The sequence below is a fragment of the Nicotiana tomentosiformis genome, chromosome 5 (genome assembly GCF_000390325.3).
Source record: "Nicotiana tomentosiformis chromosome 5, ASM39032v3, whole genome shotgun sequence".
Classification (NCBI taxonomy): domain Eukaryota; kingdom Viridiplantae; phylum Streptophyta; class Magnoliopsida; order Solanales; family Solanaceae; genus Nicotiana; species Nicotiana tomentosiformis.
The window spans coordinates 16167693-16176256 of record NC_090816.1 but is presented as its reverse complement, the minus strand read 5'-3'; the positions used below and the strand labels follow the sequence as shown (position 1 = coordinate 16176256).

At 34.7% G+C, this 8564-nt stretch overlaps 1 pseudogene; it reads left to right on the top strand.

Moving 5' to 3' along the window:
- The first annotated feature begins 927 nt into the window (after positions 1-927).
- LOC138891960 (uncharacterized) lies at positions 928-7882 on the top strand (annotated as a pseudogene).
- The last annotated feature ends 682 nt before the right edge of the window (positions 7883-8564 follow it).

Genomic DNA, 8564 nt, shown 5'->3' with positions numbered 1-8564 from the left:
CCTCGGCATGATTTGCGCATGATTGAATTGATTGCTTTGGAATTTACAATAAATGATATTGCCTCCTCGGCCTGAGATAAATTGTTAAATAATGGAAAATAAATTTGGAATTTTCTTATGAACAAAAGAATTATTTACTTATTTCATGATATTGAATTTACAGCCGTTCTACGAAATCCATGCTTAATTATATCATTGACGTTTTATTTATAGCCCATAGTAAGTGTCGGAGCTGACCCCTCGTCACTACTTCTTCGAGGTTAGGCGGGATACTTACTGGGTACGCATTAATTTATGTACTCATGCTACACTTGCTACACGTTTTTGTGCAGGTGCATATATGTCTAGTGGGCACAAAGGCGCGGTTATAACGGGGATTTAGGTGAGCTGCATTCTACACTACGATCCGTAGCCGACAGAGTCTCCTTCAGAGTACTTATATTTTTCCTGTCCAATTTGTATTTTGGACATCTGTTGTATTTTATTTTATATTCCTAATAAATGCTCATGCACTTTTGTTACCAGGTTTTGGGATGATTATGGGTTGTTATGTATTAGAATTGTTAAAAATATTATGATTTATTTTGTAAATTTCATCTTTCACCATTTAATTGAAAGGAATATGATTTCAAAAAAATTAAAATGAGAACCAAAATAGTATTTATTTTTGGCTTGCCTGACAGCGGTGTCCGACGCCATCACGACCTTTAATGGATTTTGGGTCGTGACACGAGGTATATCAGACCTTTTGAGATTCTTGAGAGAGTTGGAGAGGTGGCTTATAGACTTGCACTACCACCTAGTCTCTCTACAGTTTATCCAATGTTCCATCTTTTCATGCTCCAGAAGTATCACAGCGATTCGTCTCATGTGTTAGACTTCAGCTCAGACTAGTTGGACAAGGATTTATCGTATGTTAAGGAACCAATGGCCATTTTGGACAGACAATTTAGAAAGCTAAGATCAAAGAGTATTGCTTCAGTGAAAGTACATTGGATGGGTCATCCGGTTGAGGAGGCGACTTGGGAGACCGAGTATGATATGTGCAGCTGTTATCATCATCTTTTCACCACTCCAGGTATAATTCTAAACTCGTTCGAGGATGAACGTTTGTTTAAGAGGGGAAGAATGTAACGACTCGACCGGTCATTTTGAGAGTTGTAGCCTCATTCCCCCATTTACTGCTCAATTTATGCTTTACATTTGTTATGTGACTTGCCGGGGTGATTAGTTTGGGTCCGGTGAGGTTTTAGGAATGAATTGGAACACTTAATTTGAAGGTTTAAAGTTTAGTTGAAATAGTGACCGGATGTCGACTTATGTGTAAACGGCCCCGAAATAGAGTTTTGATGATTCCAATAGCTCCGTATGGTAATTTTGGACTTAGGAGCGTATCCGAAAAAGGTTTTGGAAGTCCGTGGTGGAATTTGGCTTGAAATGGCGAAAGTTGATTTTTTGAGAAGTTTGACCGGGGAGTTGACTTTTTGATATCGTGTTTAAAATCAAGTTCTGAAAATTTTCATAGCTCCCTTATATCATTTATGACTTGTGTACAAAATTTGATGTCAATCGGACTTGATTTGATAGATTTCGGCATCGAATGTAGAAGTTGGAAATTCTTAAGTTCCTTAAGCTTGAATTAGGGTATGATTCATGAATTTAGCATTGTTTTATGTGATTTGAGGTTTCAACTAAGTTCCTATGATATTTTAGGACTTGGTGGTGTATTCGGTTGAGGTTTCGAGGGCCTCGGGTGAGTTTCGGATGGTTAACGAATCAAGAATTGAAGTTGGGAAACTGCTGAAGTTGAGTTTGCTGGTTTTTGGCAGATCTGGTAAGATAGGAGATAATAGATGGGGTGCATCAGGGGTAGGAGTCTCAAACTCCGATGATGCCTTGCTTTCTTGTTTGTTTTCTTCCAAGATCACCATCGTTAAACTTCTCAAAATTCTTCATTATAGCCCACACATGATCAAATTTAAAATCTTTTTTTAAGTTCGGATCTTGCATAATTAAAGCTTTTGCATGTGTAAGCTACAATATTAAAAATAATTAAGGAAAATAATAAATAAATATATACAAATAAAGTATAAGTAACTATAAAATAAATACTTACAATATCTTGATCAGAAGCACCACTAGGACGCAAATGTTCTACTTGACGTACACATCCATTTAATTTTCTTACTACCTTCTCAATCATTTGCATTCAGCTTTGCAACGATTTTTTGGTGCAACTTTTCCAAAAATCTTCCTTTGCCTTATTGTATGTATCTACGACTCGACCTCAAAATTTATCTCTGGATTGACTGACGCCCGTTATTGAATCTCGAGAAACATCTAAATGCATTCGGCATAATAGAATATCTTCATTTATAGAGTATCCTGCAGATCGAATGAACATTTTTTCAAGCGATTAGAAGAAAAGTGGATTATATATTTAAAGAAAAATAAAATCTACTTGTGATTATAGAACGTTATGTTGGCATATCAATATATAGAGATAAAAGTAGATACAATAATTTAGTAGATGAGAATTGGATAGATTTTATTTTGATCTCAGTCGTCTAGTGGATTTCGTCCTAATCTCAACCGTCTGATGGATTTCGTCCTAATCTCAACCGTCTGATGGATTTCATCCTTATTCCTATTTTATCTTTAGAAAAAATATCTCTACACATTATTCAATGCGTAGACAACTCAACAGAAATAATAATTTAATAGATGAGAATAGGATAGATTTTATTTTGATCTCAGTCGTCGAGTGGACTTTGTCCTAATCTCAACCGTCCGATGGATTTCATCCTTATTCCTATTTTATCTTTAGAAAAATATCTCTACACATTATTCAATGTGTAGACAACTCAACAGAAACAATAATTTAATAGATGAGAATATGATAGATTTTATTTTGATCTCAGTCGTCGAGTGGACTTTGTCCTAATCTCAACCGTCCGATGGATTTCATCCTTATTCCTATTTTATCTTTAGAAAAAATATCTTCACACATTATTCAATGTGTAGAAAACTCAGCAAACACAATAATTTAGTAGATGAGAATAGGATAGATTTTATTTTTATCTCAGTCGTCGAGTGAATTTCGTCCTAATCTCAAACGTCCGATGGATTTTATCCTTATTCTTATTTTATCTTTAAAAAAAATATCTCTACATAATATTCATTGTGTAGAAAACTCAGCACATACAATAATTTTGTAGATGAGAATATGATATATTTTATTTTGATCTCAGTCGTCGAGTGCATTTTGTCCTAATCCGATGGATTTCATCCTTATTCCTATTTTATCTTTAGAAAATAATATCTCTATACATTATTCAATGTGTAGACAACTCAGCAGAACCAATAATTTAGTAGATGAGAAAATAATAGATTTTATTTTGAATACCACCGTCAAGTGGATTTCGTCTTAATCTCAACCATCCGATGGATTTCATCCTTATTCTTATTTATCTTTAGGAAACAAATCTCTACACATTGTTCAATGTGCAGGCAACTCAGTAGACACAATAATTTAGTAGATGAGAATATGATAGATTTTATCTTGAACTCAGTCATCGAGTGAATTTCTTCCTAATCTCAATCGTCCGATGGATTTCATACTTATTCCTATTTTATCTTTAGAAAAAATTTCAACTGTATAAAAATTAACACCATTTAGGAAAATCATATTCTTCCATCCAATTCATTTCTAAATAAATTAAATATTATTGTTTCTGTCTTCTGTAAATTAATTTCTACATGGGAGGTTCATCTAATAATAATGATTATTCAAATAACTCATCATCATCATCATCATCACCTTTGATTTCCGATAATGAAGCTGAGATGCAATTGTGTATGCAAGCAATTCAGATAAACAATTATGTGTTGTAGTGTTTGCAAGAAAATCAAAATAATAATCCTATCAGAGTTGGCCCCGTTCTAGGTTATTTGGTAATCAATCGAATCCTGAAGGTGCTGATAATAATTTATTTCTAGATTATTTTCATATAATCTTCGCTTTAATGAGGGACAATTTTGTCATAGATATCAGATGTAACAGAATTTGTTCCTTCGAATTGTTGATGCAATTAAAGGTCATGATATGTACTTCGAACAACGCATTGATGCAGTGGGTAGATTTAGATTATCTACTCTATAAAAAATCACAACCGTATTTAGAATGTTGGCATACGGTGTGCCAGCGGATGCCACTGGCGAATATTTGTAAATTGGAGAGTCAACTGCAATTGAAAGCATGAAAAGATTTTGCCGAGCTCTCGTAGAGGTTTTTGGCGAGCAATATTTGAGATCACTAACAACTAACGATGTTGCAAGGCTTATGCACATCGGTGAACAATGTGATTTTTCAGGAATGTTAAGTAGTCTAGACTGCATGCATTGAAGATGGAAAAATTGTCCAACAACATAAGTGTCACGATCCAAAATCTAACCATGGTCGTGATGGCGCCTATCGTGTTACAAGGCAAGCCTATTTCCCAAAATATTACTACTAAATCGATTATAAAAATTTAATAAAATAATACCAACATTTTAATTTATCATAAACTAAATCAACTCTAAATATAATATAGAAAATACGGAAACGAGCCCCAAACATCGGGGTGTCACTAAGTCATGAGCATCTAAAACTATGAACTAAGATATATAAGCTGTCTAATTGTCCAAAAGAAGAAATGACAAGAGGAGTAACAAGGTCCTGCGAACGCTAACAGCTACCTTGCAGTCTCCAAAGATAGCCGGCCTGAACTCAACGATCGCCGCCTTCTAACTTACCTGGATATGCACATAAAGTGCAGGGTGTAGTATGAGTACAACCAACTTAATAGTAACAGAAATAATTAAGGAACTGAGCAGTAATGACGAGCTAAGTAGAATAATCCAATTATTATTTCCACAATTAAGTACAAACAGGAGTAGACAAGTAATTTCATAAATCAGTAAGACTACAAGAAAATTTTAATAAGTAAATGCAGCAACAACAAAATTAAATGCAACCTTACAGCAATGTTACTCCATCACTCAGCACTCGCACTCAACTCTCAACACTCTGCGCTCACTAGCGGTGCGTACAGACTCCGGAGGAGCTCCCAAAGCCCAAGCGCTAAGCACGGACAACTCATGTGCCATCATATCATTACTTGGATCCACACGGTCAACTCACGTGTTATGCGGACAACTCACGCGCTATGGTATCAATACCTGGACCCGCACGGTCAACTCACGTGCTACGCGGAAAACTCACGCGCTATTGTATTAATATCCTCACAACCAGGCCTTCAGCCTCACTCAATCATGTACCTCACTAGCCTCACCATCATCAACAAATAAGGGAACACAACTCACATCAAGTATCACAATATATTAGCAAATAATAGAGACTGAGGTAAACATGTACAATAATTTTTATGACTGAGTACAAATAATGTGAGCATGAATAAAGCCTAAGCATGATCTCTAACATGAAGGCAGACAAGTTCAACAACAAGTAACTACGTAAACACAGATGATGGCCATGAGGCCTCACGGGACGAACCAAGTCTCAATCTCTCGAGGTATACACCCACACGCCCATCACCTAGCATGGGTATCACCTCCAAACAGTCACACGATATCAAATTCTCCGGGTTTATACCCTCAAAGCCAGAGTTAAAACTGTTACTTATCTTAACAGCGTAAAATCCTACTCTGGGATGCCCTCGTCTCTGGACTCGGTCTCCAAAAGCTCCGAATCTAACCAAAAATCAGAATACTACTATCAACATAGTCTAAATAATCGAATTCCACAATAAAAACTACATAAATATGCCAAAAATCCGAAATCGACCAAAACCCGGCCCTCGGGCCTACGCCTCTAAATCAGTCAAAAATAGAAGAATAATAAACCTCGTCCTCTCCCGAGTCTAACCATATAAAATTCATCAAAATCGGACTCCGTTTGGTCCCTCAAATCCTTACTTAAACTCTCCAAAACTCAAACCCTAACTCCCTCAATTTCACTTTGAAATCATCAATCAAATCCCAAAAACGAAGATGGATTCATGAAATATAACCAAAATAGAGTAGAAAATACTTACCCCAATTCTTATGGTAAAAATCACCCAAATCCGAGCTCCCCAACTCAAAATATAACAGAATGAACAAACTCTCATTTTATATATTTTTTTGCCAGTTATTCTGCCTCGTTTCTCATGCCAAACGATCTCGAAACTCGATTTTTATACCTCAAATGGATTCCTTGTGAAATTTTAGTCAAGTTAGGCTTTTGAACCTCTCAATTTGACCTTATAATGAAGGAGATATGTAGGTTTTAATATTTGCAAATAGTGCAGAATTTTAAATACGAATTTAGTGGCAAGTTCGTAATTAATCTGAAAAATCTAGCAACCCAATTGTTTTGTATAATGACCATAAATTTCTCATACGATGCCCAAATTCGATGATTCTTTTTGTTATGGCTCCGTAATTACAATACGAATCTAATGCTTTAATCAAAATAGAAATCGGAGCTCATTTGCTTAATGTGGTACCATTTATGCTGGAAGAAACGACGTCGAAACATAAGAAAAACGAGCACAACGCAGCCCAAACCTATACGAAACTCACCCAAGCTCCTCGGGATCCCGTACGAACATACTAACAAGCTCCATAATATAACACAGACCAACTCAAGGCCTTAAATCATGCATAACAACATTTAAACGACGAAACGCGCCTCAAATCAAACTAAATGAACTTTCGACTTCCAAAAACTCGCGCCGAAACATATCAAATCAACTCAGAATTAACTCAAATTTTGCACACATGTCACAAATGATACTACAAACCTACTCCAACTTCCGGAATTCCATTCCGACCCCGATACCTAATTTTTCACTGCCGACCAAAATCGCCAAATTTTTAACTTTCGCCAATTCAAGCCTAATTCTACCACGGACCTCCAAATTACATTCCGAACACTCTCCTAAGTCTAAAATCACCCAACAAAGCTAACCGAATCATAAAAATCCCAATTCGAATTAGTTTACTCATAGGTCAACTTTCGGTTGACTTTTTCTAACTTTCTAACTAAGAGACTAAGTATCTCATTTCACTCCAAAACTACTCCAAACCCAAACTTACCTACTCGATACAACTCAACACAGCTGAACAACACATAAATAAATAAAAATGGGGAAAACGGGACTATAACTCTCAAAACGACAGACCGGATCATTACAATAGGCTGGATATAAGTAGGTCGTAGTGGATCCCCATTAATAATTCTTGAAGCTATAGCCGATTATGACATTTGGATATGGCTTGTATATTTTGGTATGCCTGGCATCAATAATAACATTAATGTTTTAGAGTCATCACATTTATTTTCTGATCTTACTATAGGTATTGCTCCTCCCGCCCATTATGTTATTGAAGGAAAAGAATATGATATGAGTTGTTATTTAGCTGACGGTATATATCTAAAATGGTCAACCCTTGTGCAAACTATTCGTGACTCACGTTCACCACAGAAGAAATATTTTGCGATAAAACAAGAATCATGTCAAAAAGATGTTGAACGTGCATTCGGAGTTTTGCAAGCTCGTTTTGCAATTATTGCAGGACCATCACATTTTTGGAGAACAGATGTGTTACATGATATAATAACTACATGTATTATACTGCACAACATGATAATCGAGGATGAGCATGATCTTAATGCACCAATTCAAGATAATTGAGAATGTCCAACTCCAACGGTAGAGTAGAAATGATAGTAGATGAAAATTATCAATTTGAACAATTTTTAGCTCGACACAAAAGAATTAAGAATAAAGATACTCATTTTGCACTTCGTGGTAGAAGTTATATATTTATGTAGTATTTAATCTGAATTTTACCATAATGTAATATGTATTTAGTTATCTTGTATCTCAATGATTTCACTTTTATTTGAATTATCCGTTAATATATATAATTTATAATAATTGCTTATAATTTATATTATTTAAAAATTTATTGTATAAAATAATAATATGTTAAATGGTTATATAAGAAAGGAATATAAATTACATGTGATGAATATGTAAAAAAAAAAAAAAGGATAGAATTTCTTTAATAGAAATAAGAAAATAAAATTTAAATAAAAGATAATAATATAATATTGAAGAGCGAGAAGAATATAAAATAGAATATTTTTTTTGAAGTAAAAAATAAAGTAATGGTTAGGTTAAATTTATTCCATTTTGAAGTTTACTTTATTTTGGAGGAGAAAATGGAGGCAAGGGTTGGATGACCTTAATGGAGTATTTTAAGAAGATTATTTCTTATTTCAGAAGCTTGTTTCATGCAATGAACATTCGTGGTACTAAATTAACACAATACGTAAAATAACTTGGGAATTGGAAATCTTCCCAGAAATCTTTCTAGGAAAAGGTAGTTGAGCCCTTTCCAATGCATTCATGGAACTTGGGATGTAGTACTTGTGAAATACTTAGATAGCTACACATAAAAGGAATAACTTAATCTATTACTTTTCTATTTACAAGTTTCTCCCCTTTTTT